This window comes from Monodon monoceros, unplaced genomic scaffold (assembly GCF_005190385.1).
Source record: "Monodon monoceros isolate NGI ecotype Baffin Bay Population unplaced genomic scaffold, NGI_Narwhal_1 Super_Scaffold_12, whole genome shotgun sequence".
NCBI lineage: Eukaryota > Metazoa > Chordata > Mammalia > Artiodactyla > Monodontidae > Monodon > Monodon monoceros.
In genome coordinates this window covers 1475624-1495583 of record NW_021703768.1, presented here as the reverse complement: position 1 = coordinate 1495583, position 19960 = coordinate 1475624, and the positions used below count along the sequence as shown (strand labels likewise).

The 19960-nt window shown below is 57.4% G+C and overlaps 1 protein-coding gene across 1 annotated transcript in view; it reads left to right on the top strand.

Annotated features, from left to right (window-relative positions):
- The first annotated feature begins 9142 nt into the window (after positions 1–9142).
- TPPP (tubulin polymerization promoting protein) overlaps positions 9143–19960 on the top strand; it is a 23792-nt gene continuing 12974 nt past the window's right edge. Inside the window, exon 1 of the mRNA XM_029218611.1 lies at positions 9143–9225. The gene's annotated coding sequence lies outside the window, so the exon portion shown is untranslated. The remainder of the gene's footprint in view (positions 9226–19960) is intronic.

The following is a 19960-nucleotide window of genomic DNA, read 5'->3' as shown; positions in this document are numbered from 1 at the left end:
TTTAATGGCAATAACCTTGAAATCAGTCTTGGTAAATTTCAAGTCCCTGGGTTTCAAGTGGCTGCTTCTGTGGAGGGCTGGCAGCCGATCCCTGGCCTGCCCGCCACACTAGTGCTGAGGTCTGAAGTCCGGTGTGAACCAGGCCTGGTCTGGGCCTCCAGAACTGGCTCCCAAGCCCAGGCCCGGGGGCAGCCGCCCCAGCCTTGTCTCTGTCACTCCCCTGAATCAGGCCCACTGCAGGCAGTGACCGTCCAGGGCACAGCCTGCCTCACCCACACGGCCGTGGTCACACCTGTGCTGGCCGTGCTCATCCCCGCCAACACGGTCAGAGGCCCTGGGCAGGCTACTGAACTCCCATTTCCTCCGCGTGAGCCACACGGTGAGGAGGTCCCCTCCTAGAGGGTTAGCCTCCAGGCCACCTGTGTGGTCCCCCATCAGGAGAGCACACGCGTGTGTCGCACGTGACGAAAGGAGCCCCTTGGCCTCACCTGCTCATATGCCCATGTTCTTCAACCACAGAGTCCGTTTCCAGCCCCTTCCTCCTGACGGAACGTGTTCTCCCTTGGGGACCACCTGGAAGACCCCCAAACTCCCTCGGGCCTCTCCAGGGTGGGCCTACACTCCCCCCGCCCCGCCCGCACACACTTCTCATCCCCATCAACACAGTCAGGGGGCCCTGCCTCCAAGCTGAAGACTGCTGCGTCCTCCCACCTGCGGGAAACCTGGAGCGGCCCCTCCCTGTCCCTGTTTCCCTGCCACCTCCAGCCCTCTCTGCCCTCCTCCACAGGGCTTGGGTGTCCCTCTGGGCTCCTGCCCCCAGCCCCCAAAGTCTGCAGGACCTGCTAGTGGAACTGCTGTCACCCCGATTACTTGAAATTGGATTATGGCACCAGGTGGCAGCTCCCCTGGCCCCATGGCATGGGGATCTCCAAGTCCACATGGGCTCATGGGACTGAGGGAACCCAGCCGCTCATCTGACCTCAACCTTAAGGAAAGATGAGCCTCTAGCTTCCAGAGGGGAGGTGATCTCTGCCTCCCACCCAAGCTCACAAAGAAGACCCAGAAGATCCCCCAAATAGAGAGCAGGTTCAGAAGCTGGGTGGCTAGAAAGTACTGACCAAAAGCATGCAGGGACTACATGATAGGCGTTAGGGCTGTGGCCCTCTGAGTCACGAATATGGACTGAGGACCTAGGACACGAGACGTGAAGAAAGGGCTCCCAGGCTGTATGGTGACGTTTTTACTACAGAACAGTAAGCACTTGCTTAAAAATGCATTTTTATTGCATCCTGCATTGAAGAAAGTGAGAAAACTCTCAAGAAACTAGAGAAAGGGAGCTGGGAGATAAGTAGTGAGCACACAGAAGGGTGGGCTTCTTTGAAACTAGGCCTTGAACCAAGAGCAGGGCTGGGTGCAAGATTCCAGGACTAAATCGGGGACTCCAGCAGAAATAAACCGAAATAAGGCGGCCGAAGTTGAGATCCTGGATTTCTTAGATTTCTAGATTTCAGTGTTTAAGATCAATCAAAATCAGCTCACAATCAAAGATCAGAGAAAACCCACCATTGTGAGTGGAAGTCAACAGAAACAGTAAAAGTGGATTTAGGCCCCAGACACTTGAGATTTGGAATTAGAAAGATGGAATATTCAATAGGGTGCATGAAATATTTAAATATATGAAAATTACAGAAATAAGCAAAAAGAAAATTTTCTTCATGATCAAGAAGATATGTAAAAGATGCAAATAGACTTTTTAGAAATAAATATACATGTTAAAATAAACGTAACAGGTAAACGAAACATCAGATTAAACATAGCTGAAGAAAGAGTTATTAAACAGGAAAATCATCTGAAGAAATTACTCAGAATGCAGACGCAGCAGAGAGGATGAGAGATGGACAGAAAGAAGGGAAGGTTGGCAGAGACAGAGGAAAGATGGGGTCTCAGATGCTAGAGGACAGGAAGGCAAGAACAGACGGAGGGAAGTGTTATAAGGAATGATATTAGGGTTCCCCTGAACTAACAAAGGACATGAAAGTACAGGTACAGGAGGCATAATGTATAACAAGCTGCATAAATAAAAAAGAAACCCACACCTAGACATCTTGGAGAGAGAGGCAGAACACCAGACAATCTGACCTTGAAAGCAACCAGAAAGAGGACGGATCACCTACAGAGAACAGGAGACTTCTGGACAGTGACAACAAAAGGAGGGAAGTGATGTCCACAAAGTGTGACAGAAATGGGCATCAACCTAGAAGCATGTACCCAACAGTGCGTACTTAGGAAAAAGAGCAAAAACACATTCTTAGATAAATAAAAGCTGAGTTTACCACGATCAAAGGAAAACACGTAATGCAAACATTGGCAGAAGCCACGGGAAAAATGGAGAAGTGCTTCCAATACACCCCTCTCGGCTGTGTCAGGCCACCACATTGGAAAGGAAGTAAAAATACAGATAGGACAACACGATGAACAAGCCCGATTTAGGGGGCATCTTCAGGACCCTGGACTCGTTTTCTGGAACATGTGTGTGGGCTCTGCTCAGGCACACAGGGATTATTTCCCAAAACAAAGCCCGAGCAACCCTCTGGTCACGGGCGTGGGTGGGTGAGCATCCTCACCTCTGTCCCCACCCCCGCCCTGTGTGGTGCCGTCTCCTGCTGCCTTAAGGGTTCCCCGTGACCACGGAGTTGAGCATTGGGAGTGCTGTACACGCCGAGCCTCCCTCTTGGTCTTCATGTTTGGGCTTCATCGAGCTTCTTGCACCTTTGGGTTTAGTTTACATCAAATTTGGAAACATTTTGGCATTCATTTTTTTCTAACATCTTTTCTGCACTCCAACCCCAATATTTTCTCCCCTTTTTCAAGAGCTTCAATTACACATACATTAGGCTGCTTCAAGCTGTCCCACAGGTCACTGATGATTTTCTACTTTTTGGTGGTGGTGCCACACAGCATGTGGGATCTTAACTCCCCAACCAGGGATCAAACCCGTGCCCCCTGCAATGGAAGCACAGAGTCCTAACTAGTAGACCGCCAGGGAAGTCCCTGTGATGATTTTTTTTTAATTCTCTTTTATCTCTGTTTCATTTGGGGTAGTTGGCATTGCTACACTTCTCCATGGTCTAACCTGCCAGTAACCCCTTGTGTATTTTATCTCATGCATCGTAGTTTTTACCTCCATGAATTTAATCGGTAGTGTTGCTATAGTCTTAGAACACGTGGAATAAGTTGTAATACTGTTTTATTGCCCTGTGTCAGTTCTAGGTCCATTTCAATTGATTCATCTATCTTCTCATTATGGGTTTTATTTTTTTTTTGCTTCTTTGCACACCTAATAGTTCTCATTGAATGCCAGTGGTTGTTAAGTGTACCTTTTGGGTGCTAGATTTTTCTGTATTCTTATACAGTAAATTTTCTTGAAGTTTGGTTTGAGATGCAGTTTGGTCTCTCTGCCTTGCTGCTAAGATGTGTGGGCAAGACCAGGGCAGAGCTCAGGCTACAGTCTACCATCCCCTCTCCAGAGCGATCCCCTTCTTTCCAGGCACCCCAAACGCCCGAGAATTGTGAAGTCTTCTTGTTGGCCGGTACACGCATCACTCATGACCTTGTGTGGGTGTCAGGCTCTGCCCCCTCTGACATTTGCAGTGGTCCACTCCCAGCCCTGCCGGTGTCCTCACCTATGTGAGGGGATCAGCGCTCAGCTGCACACTCTAGGGGGCTGTGCAGCTCTCTCTGTGCTACTCTGTCCACTTTGGGCCCCCCAGTCTCTCCGCTTTGTCCCCTCACCCGGGGAGGCTGCCGGCTCCACCCGGGTCCTCTCCCTGCACCTGGACACTATGTAGGACGTCAGCTGGGTCACTGTCCTTTGTCACCTGCTGTCCAGTGCCTTGCAAACCATGGCTTCATATATTTCATCCAGTTTGGGGTTGTTTCATGTGAGAAGGTAAACCTAGTTCCTGTTACTCCACCTTGCCTGGAAGCAGAAGTGTGTTCAGTGATAATCGGATGCACATTGGTTACTGCTGCACACACACCAATTTTCCTTTGCACACTCAGGAAATGCAGTCACGGGAGCAGAGCCGACTGAACCCACACAGGCTCAGACAGCTGCTGTCGTCACTGGTGAAGACGCGCCGGGGCCGAGGGGTCGCAGACCCTAACCCCCAGCAGTGACGCGCCCCCTGAACAGCAGGAAATGGGGGCGGCGCTTCTCAAGAGCGTGTGTTCAGAGAACGCAGGGAGAGGAGGGTAGCTGACCCAGTAGCTAGGAATCGTGCTGAGACCTCCATGTGCTAAGAAGGCAGCACAGAAGAGCAGGTTATTAGTTTAAATAAGTGGGAAAGGCTAGGACTGGGCTGAAGGGCGGATTCTGCTCCCACGGGGCAGCTGACCCCGGCATGGTTTCCGGGGAGGCGTGGTGCCTCTGTCCCGGGATCCTTTCCAGACGACGAGACACGGTGTCAGGCAGAGCCAGTGACTCCCCTGCAGTGGACGTCTTATGATGGATTTCCACAGACGCTGGAAGAACAAGCTTATCAAAATGGCTTTGATTTCTGTTAAACTGTTTCTATTTTTATAACCTCTACGACGTGGATGCGCGTCCACGTCCTCTTGAAGGGACCACAGAAAGCCGCCTTGTTCACACACCCACCTCAAGCCCTGCAGTTTATAACGCTGTCCACTGTGACTTCGGGGTGTCCGACTGTCCTACTGTCCTCTGGCTCTCACTGAGCCTGGAGTGCACAGGCGTTAAACGAACTTGATGGCACATTCAGGAAACCGTGTGCACGCCTGTGTTGGCACCATATGCCCTCAGCCTCATGCAACGTCGGGAAAAAGGAAAAGCCAAGGTTGGCTGCCTCGGATGGACACAGGGGCACCACCTCGGCCACTGTGATCACAGCAACCAACAGCCCTGGGGAAGAACTCAGAGTCTGTCGCTGTGCTCAGAGCTCACGCGCCATGTTGCCAGGGTTAGCACCGCAGGTTTGGCATGACCAGAGGTGGGGAAGGATGCGTGGGCAGGAGGGGTCCCCAGAGCCAAGGGGAAGCACCAGGCCTCCACCCTGAGCTGGTGAGCTGATGCCTCTCGAGACTGTCTTAGAAGCAAAGTTAATAGCAGACCCCAGGTCCTGGAAGTCTTATTAGAATAAAAATTAGGGAATCACCTTAAACCATCAGAAATTTATATGGCTTTCTTAAATGCCCACGTTTATGACCGCAAGGATAAGTCTATGAGCCACAAAAGCAGGTTTCCAAGGCGAGTATCAAGCACGTGCTGGTGGTGGACGCCAGCCCTGCCCCAAGCCTGCTGTGTGTCCTGGGTCAGCTTCTCTGAGCCCCAGGGGCATCGCTGAAAATCGGGAGAGCGATCAGGGCTGTGCACGCCTAGGACCCCCAGGAGGATCCCGTGCTGGTCCAGGGCTCGGCCGCCAGCATCGAGAGGTTCTTCACAATCTGGAACGAGGGCCCCACGTTTTCATTTTGACTGGATCCCGCACCTGACGTCGGCGGCCCCGATCGGACATCCACTCCAGGCAGGATGCACGGCAGGGCAGGGCCAGCGTGGGCCACAGAGCAGGCACTGGGCGTCCACGGTCACCGTGCTGGGCGGTGGTGAGGACATTCCTCCCCAGGAGCCATCTGTCCGTCCACCCCATGCACCTCACCCCGAGGAGGGGGCCCTGCTGGGCACCGACCAGCAGCGAGCAGACAGAGCGGTCCCCAGCGGGCTGAGGCGCCCCACCCCGGGCAGCCGCTCCCCAAGGGGCTCAGAGCTGGCTGGAGGTCGTCCCTCCTTCCTTGGCTGCCCGGGGTATTTTGGCTCCATTGGGTCTAGGCTTTGATGAAGGGCGACTCTTCCCTGGTTGAGCAGCGCGAAGCGGGAGTCGCCACAGCTCTGTCCCCTGGCGAGATGGACGGGCTGCCTTGTGCCCGCCGGTGTCGCCCTGCCGCCTGGTGAGAGCCTGCACGTGCCCGCGGCCCATGAGCAGCTCCCCACGTCGGGGGCACTGCACGGCCGAGGATGGAAGCTGCCCGGGCCTCCGAGCATGTGGTCAGGAATGCATTTCAGCCAAGAGGACGGACTTCGGGTTGTAAAATAAGGAAAGCTCTCGTGCCTAGCATGTGGAGTTAGGTATAGCCTGAGGCTCCAGCCCCTTCCCGCCCACAGACGCCCTCTGCCTCCCGTCTGGGTGGTCCTCGGGGTTGGGGCCCAGGGTCCAGAGCCTGAGGTAGCCTGTGGGAGCTAGGGTGGACGAGGCATGGGAAAGAGAACGCGCCAGGAAGCCAGGCCAGTGAGCTGAGCACCGTCCTCGGGGGAGCACAGAAGGGGTCTCTGTAGATATACCTAGGGGCCTCTACAGGAGGGCACCTCGGATTACCCTCGTGGGCCCTAAATCCACGAGATTGTCCTTAGGAGACACAGGGAGGAAACAGACACGGGGGAGGAGGCCACGTGAAGACACAGGTCGAGGTCAGGGTGATGGGGCCACAAGCCCAGGGATGCCTGGAGGGCCCCGAAGCTGGAGAGGCAGGGAGGGTCCCCAGGCCCCTGCAGGGAGCACAGCTGCCGACACCTTGACTTTGGACTGTGAAGGCTTCTGTTGGTTAATCCGCCAGCATGCGGTCCTTTGCCCTGTGGCCCTGAAAAACCAGCACAGTGTCTTACAAGTACAGATGATCCCGCTCACGGGCGGCCTCCGTGTGGCCACCGTGCAGACGTGCATGTGCCAACTCGAGTTGGGTTTTGATAACTGGAGTGTAGACGGAGGTCGTCCAGGTCTTGTCAGTGGACCAAGGGCCAGGGAGCAGCGTCATCCCCCACAAAGGGTGCGCTGGTCCAGCAGCCAGCGCTGGAAGAAGGCTCTTCCGACTCCCACACCAGGATGGAACCTGCCATCCCATCCTATCGCGAAGGGGACTCTCCCAGCTTGGTAAGAGCCCATGTCACTATTTCAGGCGATCTTTTGAGTGTGGCCAGGACTGACTCTATGCTGTGAACTCAAAACACAATCTCATTCACAGATGACCAGTGGTAGCCTCCAGGAATGGTACAGCCGGCAGCCCCGCTGGCTGACTTCTGGCCGCCTGCGCCGTGGGGCGTGGCTACGCGGGCTGTGGCTCTAGCCACCCCGTCGTGGGGGCAGCAGTGCTGGGAGCCCGCCCCGTCCCCCAGGCCCCGCCTCTGCGATGACTGTCCCTCACACATTTCTGCCCCCGGAGTCTGGCACTCACCTCCCAGAGCAGTTCCGCCATCAGCAAACCCACACATTTATGCCACAGCACTTGCACAGGTTTTGAAAAGTGGACTGAATGCTTGCCTTTTGGCTAATACGACACTGGGAACATAATAATGAGTAGTGTTTTTCGTTCTTTCATTTGCATCGTTAACAGTAACTTCAGTGGTGCTCGGGGCTGTGGGGGACAGAGAAGGTGCAGCCCAGCTTCAACCTAAAGAGTCAGGACCGCAGGTCACAGGGGGCGCCCCAGGGAGCCTCCTGCTTTCCCTGTTCTTCCAACTCTAAGATTCTGGACTTATCTGGTGTCCACAGCGTGAAACTTTTCAGAGAAACGAGAAATAGAAGCCCATCTTCGGCCAGTTTTCAGCAGGAGCAGAAACCAGAGGGGTTGAGAGGAAGGCACTTCAGCCCAGGACCACGGTGGGGATGGGCGGGCTCAGCCTGCCTGTCCCTGGTTCCCAAAGGGTCGAGAAAACCGCATCCTCTCTCCCGGGGGCGGGCAATCTGCTGGACAGCAGCACCTGTCACCCCTTCTCTGGCTCAGCACCCCGGCCTCCTCTGCTGCCTGGTCCGGCCGGAATCCCAGGTGATGTTGGAAGCTGCTCCCCGCAGTTCCAATTCAGAAGAGACCTGAGAGCTGGGCAGAGCCTGGGGTCAGGTGTGGGGTCTCTGCAGCCAGGACGGAGGACAGAGCCTGGGGTGGGGGGGGGGGGGGGAGTGAGGTCTGTGGCCAGATGGGCCATGGAGGTGTGTATGTGTAAGGCTCAGGGTGGGGGCTTTGCAGCCAATAGGGGAGGACAGGGCCTGCGGTGGGCTCCTTGGCCAGCTCCAGGTACTACAGCAGTGAAGCTAGAGGCCACACTTCCCCCTGGAGCCCGGGCATCTGGACAGCTTGGGACGGCTTGCTCCACTGGAGGGGGTCCTGGAGGATAGAGAGGGAGACCCCTGCACCCCAAGTCTCAGTACTAGAACCTCCCTGTCACCCCGGCCCCAGAACCTTCGGCTGAGCAACCTCCTGGTTGAAGGCGGGGACGCGCCCTGTCTCCGAACCCACCCCTCCTGTCGCAGAGCCTGCCTGGTGGAGAGGAGGCAGCAGGTGTACCAAGAAGAGAGAGGAAGAGACCCTGGAAGAGGCTCTGAGGTCTGCTGCTTTCACCCAGGTAACCCGCGGAGGCCCCGGTCGGACGCAGGAAGATGGCCCGCCTCCAGCTGGAGTGGGGGCCCTGGTTGGGGCGCCGCCGCTTGCCCCCGGGAAGGCGTCCCAGCTGCGCACCGCGCCCAGGGCCCGGCACGGACCCGCCTCCCCGCCTCTGGCCCACCCCAGCCAGGCGCTCGCCTCACCCTCCCACTGTCCCCCAAACTCTCGCGGGGCGGCCCCACTCCCAGCCCCACCCTGCTCCCCTCCGTGGGGCCCGAGCCCGGCCACCCCGGACCCCAGCGTTGGCCCGAGCGTCTCTGCAGAGAGGCCAGCGCCCGGCCGCCACAGCCAGGAGGCCCGTCCTTGCGCCCATCCGTCGACCCGCGTCCGGGGTCCCGGAGGGCCAGGTGGGACCGCACGGGCGACACCCCACCCCGCGGAGCCGTGTGGCCCTGGGGCCAGCGCCGACCCGCCTTGTAAGGCAGGGTCCGCGCTCTGGCAGCCTCAGTGCGCCAGGCAGCCCGGGAGGGAGGGGGCGGGGCGGAGCCGCCAAGAGAGTGCGGGGCGGGCCTGGGGGGGCGGGTCCGAGAGGGGGCCAGTGGGGGCTTGGGGGCGGGTCCTGGGACGGGTTCTCCAATGGGAGCGCGGGGAGGGCAGGGCGTGGGGCGGACCGGGCGCGGAAACTGGGAGCCAGGGGGCGCGCCGGCGGGGCTGGGGGCGGGCCTGAGGCCGGGGGCGGAGCCGGCGGGCTGGGAGCTGCGGCGCGAGCGCAGGCAGGGTACCGGGTCGCTCGCGCGCGAGTCGCGGAGGCGCCGCCGCTGCAGTCGCCGCATCTCCGAGGTAAGGGGCCGCGGGGCTCCGTCCCGGGGCGCGGCGCGCAGGCCTCCCTGCTCCTCCTGCCACCTGCGCCCGCAGGCCGGGGCGCGCCACCCATTCCCGGCGCCCGCCCGCGCCCTTCCCCGAGGCCCAGTGCGTCCGTGCGCCCCGCGCCCCGAAGCTGCCGGCTAACCGCGCGGCGCTCGGGCCCCCGTGGTTGCGTCCGGGCGCGGGTTTCGGGACGCGGGGGCGCGGGCTGGAGCGACCGGAGATGAAAAGGACAGGTTTATAATTGGGCCCTAAATGAGGCGCTTTGGCCTTTCTTCGCGTCGGTGCGTAACGCGACAGTGGAAGCCCTTTGCAGCCCCTTCCCTCTCCGTGTCTTGCTACATAAACACCGTTCACATGCCCAGGCCTGGGGTGGCGGCTGCCAGCGAGACGGCGGGACATTAGGGCTTAGAGGGTTTGAAATGAAGCCACTGTCATACAGCACGAAATTTAGGAGACCCAGGGCCACAGAAAGGGCCGTTTGTGTCCACGGGCCGAGAATGTACGTGATCCTCTGGCGAGAACTCGGCCGCCCCTCTCGGTCCGGCATTAACGTCGCCATATCGGTGCAGGTGAGAGGGTCAGGCCTACACTTTGCAAATCCAGAAGCATCCCCGGAGGGGTGTTCTGTTTTCTTATCGCATGTGGGCACATAACCCGGCAATCAAGATAAAGAGGTTGGCTGCCAGTGTATTTTTTCCACACGCCCCTGGGGACCAGTGCCCCGCCCTTGAAGGAGGATCCAGAGAAACCCTTTATTCTGCGGTTTCAGTTATGTAAATGAAGCCTTGAAATGAGGTGGGAAGAAAACCTTCTCTGTGACTGCTGTTTTGATAGGCGTTTTGTGCTCTCTGATGATGGGACACCTTTTCGGCTAAGCTGGCTACGCTGTCATCCGTCTGTGTATTTACTGGCTAATTCATCTGACGTTTATAAACGATAAAAGACCTAGCTCCCATGGCCCCCACCACCACCTCCCAGGACTCCCTGTGGCCAGTCTCTCAGGGAGGGTGTGCTGGGGGCGGCCTCCCCAGGGCCTGGGCCAGCCCCTGCCGCCTAGGAGGTGATCAGTAAACCCTGACCCGAGCTCCAAGTGCACTAGGACCACATCCGGGATGGAGCGATGGGGCTCGGGAGGGAGAGCTTGGAGCGGGCAGGAAAGGGGGGGAGGGGCGGGGCCTTGGGACAGGCGCCTTGCGAGTGCCTTAAACTGGACTCCATGATGCCTTCTCTGGCACCAGCCCCTGTTCCCACCACATGGTTGGAATCCCAGGGCTCAGTGATGAGCGATGGGGGAAGGGGGTGCTGGTGAATTTCCTGGGGGTATCTGCAAAATGCGTGCCACGCAAAGGTACGTGTGTTTTCCTGGGGAAGGGGCCTTCACGATTTCCAGAAGGATCTGTGACTCAGAAAGGTACCCTAATTTATGTACTACATTAAAAAATTCTTCTCCATCTTTTTGGAGTGACGAAGTGGTGGAGATTAGAGGAAGCTGTGTTGGCCGAATTCTTATCTCCTCGGCGTTGTTTGGCTGAGATCTTCGTGAACCCTTTGAAGTTGCAATAAATAAGCTGTTTTAACGACATACAAGGTTATAGATGCTCATTGTGGGAAATGTGCAAATCACAGGAGAATTTCGTAAAGAAAATTAAAATCACTCGTCACTGGTTGAGGATTAGGAGAAACCTTTGAGCAGCCAAACTGTCCTCCGGGGCTGCGTCCTCGTGGCTTCCCTCCCTGGTGGGCAGTGGAGCCGCTCCCTGCAGAAGAGGCTGAGAATTAGAAGCTTCCTCAGGGAGAGGCTTGCTGGCTTAGCGCCAGGGCTATTTATAGCTGGTGATGTTGCTGTGAGGCCAGAGGAGCACGTACAGGAGACGCCATCTGGGGCTACTGGGGCCATGAGGCACAGCCCCCACTGCACCTTGAAGTATCAGGGCCTCCCTGGGTCGGGAGGTCTGTGCCCTGGGCCCAGCCTGGCACCATCTGGAAACCACCCCAGACCGAGGGTGCTGGGCACCGTGCAGAGGCCACCTGAGCCCAAAACCCTGGACCAGACAGATGCTGGGATTAGGCAGGAGAATCGACACACGCCCAACTCCTACTGCTTCAGCAGCAGGTGTTTCCTGGGCAGGAAGGTGGGGAGCTGCCTGGGGGGGGCCAGCGGCATCTGGGGCTCAGACGTGGTCTCCGGCGCCCTGTGTGGGCTCGCCCCACTCTTCAGCCCCTCCTGGGGAGACCAGCCTCCTCTCTGGGTGGGGAGGTAACCACGGTGTCACAACCCATGGAATCCCCAAAGCCAGCACCCCCAGAGCCCACAGCGTCCCCACCACGAGTCCCAGCTCGGCAGAGCCTCTTCAGAGGGGGAGCGTCCTCAGCCGTATCCACATGGCAGCTCCTGGAAATGGCTTTGATTGGCCCTGCTGGGGTGACAGGGGAGGGTGCGGGTTCTGTGATCTGCAGCCCCCGAGAAGGGCATATGGGGGAGGGGCAGCTCCCCACAGGGACGAGGCACGCTGTCTCCAAATCTCGTTTGCTGACAGGGAAGCAAGGCTGTTTTGAGCTTGCAGATTTCCCCTTTAACTGTACGGGACGTGCAGTGACATGCAGTGAAGCTCAATTGTAATGTAATGTCTAAATGTCCAAATGTAGGACCTTCTTTGGTGAAGAAATATAGGAAGTCTTTCACGGGGTGTGAGGAAATGATGGTGTTCTGACTTCGGTACAAAGCCCAAGTGTGTCCTGCGACCCCCCATTAGCAGGGGGAGCGTGAGCTCACCCTCCGAAGAGCACATTCGTGCCCACTTTTCCTTTTCTTAATCAGATTTGTGAAAAGGAAGGACTGGTCCTTACCTTTTCTCAAGCCTAAAAGTTAAGAACACCTGGACCCCTTTCCTGCCCATCGCCTTGCGTCCCACGGCACAGTGTCCCCCTGTGTCCCCAGCATGTCCCGTGTCCAGTTGTCCCAGCACCATCTCCCCTCTTTGGGCCACATTCCCAAGGTCTCATCCTGTAACCCTGTTGCACCCATTTGTTCATCAGACATCAGGTGCCAGGTGAGCCTGGCCAGGTCAGCCCCGGGAAGCTCTCGCTCCGGCGGGAATGTCACAAAAGCCAGCATCCTCCGGGGGCCTCGTTCAGGCCTCACACTCCCACTGCCTCTGGGTGCGGGGGGGGGCCGTGGGCCTTGGAGCCTGGGAGGAGCCGCCAGCACCCAGCTGCCTTCCTGGGAAGGCGGTTGCCGCAGCTCATCTGGGCCTCGTCTCCCCCGCCCTGGCCCTACCGGCTGCTCGGCCCCCAGGCCTCCGGAGGTCCCGAGGCCGCTCCTTCTTCCTCCTGCCAGGGGCTGTGGCTGCCCCCCCCCCCAGCCCGTTCCTGGGGAGGGGCTCTGCTTTTGCTGTGGTTTTACTACCTGACCCTGTTTCCCCCCGCTCTCCGGTTTAGTGTTTAGCCTTCCTACCTCAGAGCACGTGCTCTGCCATGCTGGCGCGTTTTGTGCAGTACCGCGTGGAGCCGGCGCACGCTCCGTTCCGTGAACCCGTCACCGTCCGCTGATCCCTTGTGTGGGCCACGGGCCTTGGGGTTATTTCCATCCTCTGGCGTGGCTGCCTGGAGCCCTGCTGCGTGTTCCTCGGAGAACACGCGCGAATGTTTCTGCTGGGTCCTCGGCGCCCTGTCTTAGCCGATGGGACCGGCGTCTCCCCAGACTTGAAGCCCCTTGGCGGCCGCGCTCCACAGCCGCCGGCAGCGGGCAGGGCGCAGTGGCCTTCTGGCGGGTGGCCGTCTGGAGGGTGCGTGCCAGCGCCTGCGTTTCAGGCCAAGGTAACGAAGCCGGGCGTCCCCGCCAGTGACTGGGTGTCCGGATGTGCCGGGCCTGCTGGAGTCCCTTGCCCATTTCTCTAGAGCTGTCTTTTTCTGGTTGATCCACAGGGCTCTTTCTAGATTCTGGAGACAGCAATGTAAGAGACACCTTCTCTGCTGTCTTTTCACTCCTTAGTGCTATATCTTCTGATGAATGGAAATTCTGAGTTTTAATCTGGTGCCATTTAAGAGTCTTTTCCTTTAGGGGTAGTGGGTTTTGTGTCCTGTGTAGAGAGTCTTTCCCACCCAGGACATCAGATACTCTCAAGCATCCCCTTCCTGAGGCTTCATGATTTTGCCATTCCTGCTTCAATCTGTACCTGAATTAATTTCCATTTTTCTCCATTTGTCTGTTCAGTCAGCCCGTCTCCTTTTGTTGAAAAAGTTTTTTTCCCCGCTTTTCCTGCAGGACCACCTTTGTTGTCCACACTGTCTCTGCACCTGTGCAGGTGGACTGGAGGCTCTCTTCTGCCCGGTGGTTTATTTTCTGTCCTTGCACCAGGACCACACGCCACACTGGCTTCATTTCCAGAACTTTCCATCGAGTCTCGAAACCGCTGGGCAAATCCTCCACCTGTTCTTCCTTCAAGATCGCTGGTTAATTCATGGTTCTTTGCCTTTTCGTGTATATTTTACATTCAGCTTGTCTCACTACCCAGACATAAAAAGTGTTAGAATTTTTATTTGGATTAAATTAAAACTGTGCATGAATTTAGGGATAACTGACATCTTTGTATTTCAGACTTAATCCATGTTCATAATATCACTATTCTTTCAATAATGCTTCATAGTCTCTGTGTCGACGGTCTTGCACATCTTTTGTTAAATTTATTCCTAGGTAACTCATACTTCCTCACTTTTTTTTAAATGGTATATTTCTAAATACCTTTTATTGTCTGGTTTTGCTGCTACATGAAAATAGAATAGATTTTTGCATGTTGACCACGTATCCAGAAACCTTGCTAAACTCGCGTTGATTCTAATAGTTTTCCTGGGATCCCTTTGGATTTCGTATGTACACAGTCATAGAAATGCAAATAATGCCAGTTTTATTTCTTCCTTTCTATGTTTATATCATATTTATCTCCTTTCCTTATCTTACCACACTGACACAGTGAGTAGAAGTGGTGATAGCAGGCAAGCGTCTTTCTCTTACTCCAGTTTGAAAAGAAAAATTTTCAATATTCAAAGTGTGATGATTTTGTAGCTTTTTGTAGGTACCCATTATCAAATTAAGGAATTTATTTCCTTTTCTAACTTGCTAAGAATTTTTACGGTGAATAAATGCTGAAATCCATCAAATGCCTTCACTGCATTTATTAAGACGATAATATGATTTTGGCTCTGTATTGTGTTATGTGATGAATTAAGTTAATGTTAAATGAACCTTGCACTCCTGGCATAAACCAAACTTGATTGTAAGGTATTGATCCTTTTTATCTATTACTGGATTCAGTTTGTTAATATGTTGTTTAGGGTTTTTGTATCTGTGTTTGTAAGTGAGATTGGCATACATTTTTCTTTCCTTGTAACGCCCTTGTCAGGTTTTGGTACCAGGATTATTTTAGCCAGAATGAGTCGGGGTGGCGTGTTTCATCTTTTACTCTTCTCTGGAAGAATTTGTGTAAGACTGACACTATTTCTTCTTTCAGTGTAAGGAAGAGTCTGCTGGTGAAGTCATCCAGGCCTGGAGTTTTCTTTGTGAGAAGGGTTTTAAATAAGAATTCAAACCCTCAATAATTATAAGAATTAGTAATAAATACAAGAGCAATGATAAGAACATATTTCTTCTTGTTACTGTTTGGGAAAATGGCTTTTGTTTTCTTTTTAGGAATTTGTCTGTTTCATTTAAATTATCAAACACGTTGGTCTAAAATTGTTTATAATATTCTCTTATTATATTTTAATCCCTTAATATCTGTAGAGCTTGTAGGGACGTCCTCATTTTCCATTCTGATATCCGATACTTTTGACCGTCTCTTTTTTTTACTTGATTAACGTCCCCAGTATTTATCAATTTTATCAGTGTTTGCAAGGCATTAACTTTTGATGTCGTTGGTTCTCTGTATGATAGATTCGTTTTCTAATTTATTAATTTTTACTCTTATCTTCATTGTTTCTAACGCCTTTGTCCTTGATTTGCTGAGGTTTTTCCCTAACTTCTTAGATGGTAGCTTACCTCACATATGATGGTGTACCCACATACGATTTTCCTATGTGTGTACACCGTGCACATGCACATAGGTATGTACATGTGCGCACACACACACGTTTCCACCACGTCTGGCTGTTTTCTTTTGGGTATTTCTGATCCACGAGTTCTTTAATCTGCTCTGCTGTGAAACCCATCCACTGAGTTCTGAATTTTAGTTACTGTGCTTTCTAGGGCTAGAATTTCTAAGGTGTTCTTTTTTCAGATCTGCCTCCTGCGTCCTTACAGCTCCCGTTCTTTGCGGGAATTCCTCATCTTGTCCTTTTCTTCTTTGCACACGGCGCGCACTGCCCACTTCTTCTTTGCACACGGTGCACGTAGCTACTTTAAGCTCAGTGTCTGATCGAGCTCCAGTAACTGGAACCTCTCGTCGTTTCTGCTTCCTGTTGTTTCTGCAAGTTCTTGGCACTTGTTCCCCTCTTGGGCCTGGTGTTTTTTTTTATCATGTGTGGATATTGTGTTTTTCCGTCTCCAGTGGCCGTCTCCTCCTCAGGAGTGCTTGTGTGTGTCCTGCCGGTGTTTGGGGCACCCACGATCCAGATCCCCGCATCCACGCTGGGGCTTGAGAGGAGCCGGCCTGACCGCCCCTGACTCCCGGGCGCCCGTCCGTCCACCCCCAGGGCAGGGCTGGTCTGTTCAGGGTGCCCTGCCCTTCCGGGTGGGGGGCCTGGGGCTTTTCAGTCCCCGTGGTTGGTGGGAAGCCTCCCAGCTGTCTGGCGGGGGCGGGGAGTGAGGGCTGGGCTGCAGACCACTTCGGAGACCCTCGGGCTGCCTCTGGCTTTGCGCCTCACACCTGTGCCGGCTGCTGTCCTCTTCCGGCTGCTTGGGGGTAGGAGAGGCTTCGCGGCCCGCAGGCGACGCTGTCCCCCACCTGCCAGCCATCAGACCCAGGCAGTGGCCCTTCCCCGCAGGCCCCTCTGCTCTTCCTGGCCCTGCGGTTGGCTTCCCCGGGCCCCGGCCTGCCCTCCACGCTGTGGGCTCCTGAGAGGCCTGGCGCCAGGACCTGCCGTGCGGGCACGTGGTGACCGCAGGGCGCCTGCCGTCGGGGAGAGGCCAGGCCATCCGCGGGCAGCTCCACGTTCCTGGAGCTAACAGACTTCCTGTTGAGGGTCTCACGTGCACGCCAGACCCTGTCTGCGGGGTGGGCCCTCTGCCCACTCTCGCCTCTGGGTTCTGTGCCGCCGCCCAGGCTTCGCTCCTCTGGGCCTTTGCAGGCGCTTTTCTCTGGGGCAGAGACCCCCTTCTGGTGTCCCTGCTGTGTGCGGGTCCTGGGGCTGCTGTGACAAAGGACCACAGACTTTTGAATGAAAACTACAGAAATGTGTCCTCTTCCAGTTCTGAGGCCAGACTCCCAGTCTGAGATTGAGGTGTCGTGGGGCCGCGCTCCCTCCAGAGGCACCGGGGAGGGTCCCTCCTGCCTCTTCCAGCTCCCGGGGCTCCGGGCATCCCTGGGCTTGTGGCGACGTCCCTCCCGTCTTGGCCTCCGTCTTCACGTGGCTTCTCTGTGTCTGTGTGTCTCCTCTCCCGTGTCTTGTAAGGACACCTGTCAATGGACTTAGGGCCACCCTGGTCCAGAGTGGACCCATCTCGAGATCCTTAACTTGATGACGCCTGCAGAGACCCTTCTTCCAAACAAGGTTCCTCCACCTTGCGAGGACGTGGACACACCTGGCTCGGGGCCACCATTCACCCACTACACGTGCCCTGCACAGGGCCCGCCCGACCCCAGGTTGGCTGCAGATGCCGTGTTCTTGGATTTTGTAAGAAACATGCTGACAAACAGTAGAGACCGGCCCTGGGACCCGGGGACCGGGGGGCCCAGGATATTGGTTCCTGGGAGGCCAAGGGGTCCCAATGGAGTGAGTCCCCCGAGAAGCCCCAGCTTCGTGGTGGCGCAGAGAAGCCCCTGCCGTCCACATCAGTTCTTCTGAGGGGCTGGGGTGGCAGACGTGTCCTGGCCCCTTACTCCCCCCGCCCCCGCCCCTCCCCCGCCAGCCCGACCAGCAGGAGCCCCGAGGAGGCCCGAGGGTGCGGCTCCCGGTGACCTCACTGCAGGACGGTGCGGGACGCAGGATGGCCGCGGCCCCCAGGAAGGCGCCCGCTCAGCTACCCACCTTCTTCCCTCTCGTCCCAGAGAAACCGCGTTTGACTTGGGCACAGGGGACAGTGTGGCTGTGACTGTGGTTCCCAGGCTGCCCCGAGGGATGGCCTAGCCTCAGTGCAGGAGGTCCCACCCCCACGGGCCTTTCCGGGCCTACGGCCTGAAGCATGTGACCCGGGACCTGAGTGGCATCCTGCTTGGACGGTGTGGCCGCTCATCCCGTCCTGTCGGGGCCCCTGCAGGGACCGTGAAAGGCAGCGCCGAGGCGGCAGGGCTGCATCCACGCCTGAGACTCCTGGGACCGTCTGCTCTGCGGGGCAGGCACTCAGAGACCGCTTTGTGCCCGCCTGGGAGGCTCCCACTGCCTGGGACGAGTGGTCATTCACATCGAGTGTTGGGCAGCCGAGGAGTGGTGGCCGTATTATGACTAAAATGTGAACAGTTGCCAAAGGGCTGTGTTGTGTTCAAATGGACTCTGAAATAAAGAGGCAGAGCTGCGGGCCGGCGGCCCAGAGGGTGTGCAGGCCCGACGCCTCTGTTCCCCCTCGCGCTGTTCACTCGGAGGCTGTGCCTCTTCCAGGGGCTGCACCGAGGGCGAAGCTGGACCCCGACCTGGGGGCCTGAGCCCTGGTGGACGGAGGGGAGGAGGGGGAGGCGACGGCATCCATCCCCCCGGCTTCTGGCCGCTTGGTCTTTTGCATCTTCTGTCCTAACCCTCACCCGCCCACCTCATCTTGGCTGCGCGGGTACAGCGCGCCCACCCGGCAGGGGTCAAGGAGGTTCTCCCTGGGACCAGCTGACGAGGCGCCCTGGCCTCCTGTGCGGCCCCGGAGCAGCTGTGCCTGGGACTTACCTGGGGGCTGCTGCAGTTATGCCCTCGCCCCCTCCATCTGCTCAGTCCTGGGACTGGGCCCGGTGGGTTGAGCCACCCGAAGGGGCTGGGCTGCCCTGGGAAGCGCCTGCTTCCCCTGCACTCTCTCCTCTCCTTCCCGCACTTGGCGCAGAGCCTCCGGGTTGCCTCCGCGCGTCCGGCGGCATCCGGCGAGCGGCGTTCTGTGGCCAGGCCCCTGCACGGCCGAGGTCAGATGCGCTCAGCAGACTGTCAGCCCGGTCAGCGTCAGGCACTCCGTCGAGGTCCAAGGAGGGCTAGTTTGTCAGATGCTCGGGAACCTGGCATTTCCAGGGCCCGTGTGGTTCTTGCGCGGAAGCAGGGTCTCAGCTGGACCCCAGGCCTTGGTATCACATCAGCGGGCACAGCCACGGCTCAGGGACTTGGGCTCTCGGCCCTGGTGGAGGGTGCCGCCCCTGGGCCCAGCTTGGTATAGACATCTGGAGGGCGCTGGCACCACGCCAGCCCTGAGAGCGCAGGAGGGCGGCACGTGGGTCGGGCCGACGGGGCCGAGGACCAGGGATGCCTGAGGAGCTCGAGAGCCCAGGGCTCCCACCGCGGCTCGCGGCTCCAGAAGACTCCTTGTGGCGTCCGCTGTCCCGGGAGCCCTTTCCCACCTGCAGGCCGGTCTCCTGGTCCCGAGCAGCCTCTAGGACGAGGTCGGTGACAAGAACCCCAGTCGAGCTCTAGTGCATCGTCAGCGACACCCCCAGGGCGCCCCGGGGGCCACAGCGCGCTGAGGCCTCTGGATCCCCCAGCTCCCCGACCCTTCAAGTAGGGGGCTCGCCAATGGGGCGGCTGTGTTGCGGGGAGGTTCCGGACTTGGGGTGCGATGCCTGTTGACCTGGCAGAGCCCGTGGTGGGGTCCGGGCGCTGTGACCGGGCCGTGACCCGCGTTTTCCCCGTGCCGCCGGCCCAGCTCGCTCGGCGTGAGGTGGAGCAGGATTCTGAGTTCCGGGAGGTTTGGCGTCAAGGAGGCCGGCGGGACGGGGCCTGAGGCCTGAGCAGCGCCCCCTCAGGGCCTGGGAGGCGGGGAGTCCCCTGTGCGGGTCCCAGCTCCCCGACATGCGCATCCTGTGGCCCGCATCCTGCCCCCCAGAAGCACGCCACCCCCGAGCCCCCACCCCAGGGCCGGCAGCTTTCCCAGGCCGCCCTCCAGCGAGCCTTGGCCATCTTGGTGCACTCAACACCTGCCCGGGGCTTCGGGCCCAGAGGACCCAGGAGGTGGAAGGGGCCCCGGGGGCTGGAAGGCACCTGGATCCCGAGGGGCAAGATGCTTGAGGCCTGGTCCGATCGCAGGAAGTGCCTGCAGGTAGGGTGTAGATTATGGGCAGTATGAGGAGGGGCATTGGGAACGACGGGCTGAGAGCTGGTTTGGGGGAGCCAGGGGTTGGAGGTGCGTTCACACCTATGGAAGCAGGAACACACACTCCACCTTTAGCCTCAGTGCAGACCTGTGTTCTGCTCAAGGAAGGGGAACCAGGAGAGGCAGAGCTGCTGTTGTCTTTAAAACAACACCGGGCCCAGCTTACATTTACACCTGGCCCAGCTCACATGCACACCTGGCTCAGCTCACAGGCACACCTGGCTCAGCTCACAGGCACACCCGGCCCAGCTCACAGGCACACCCGGGCCAGCTCACAGGCACACC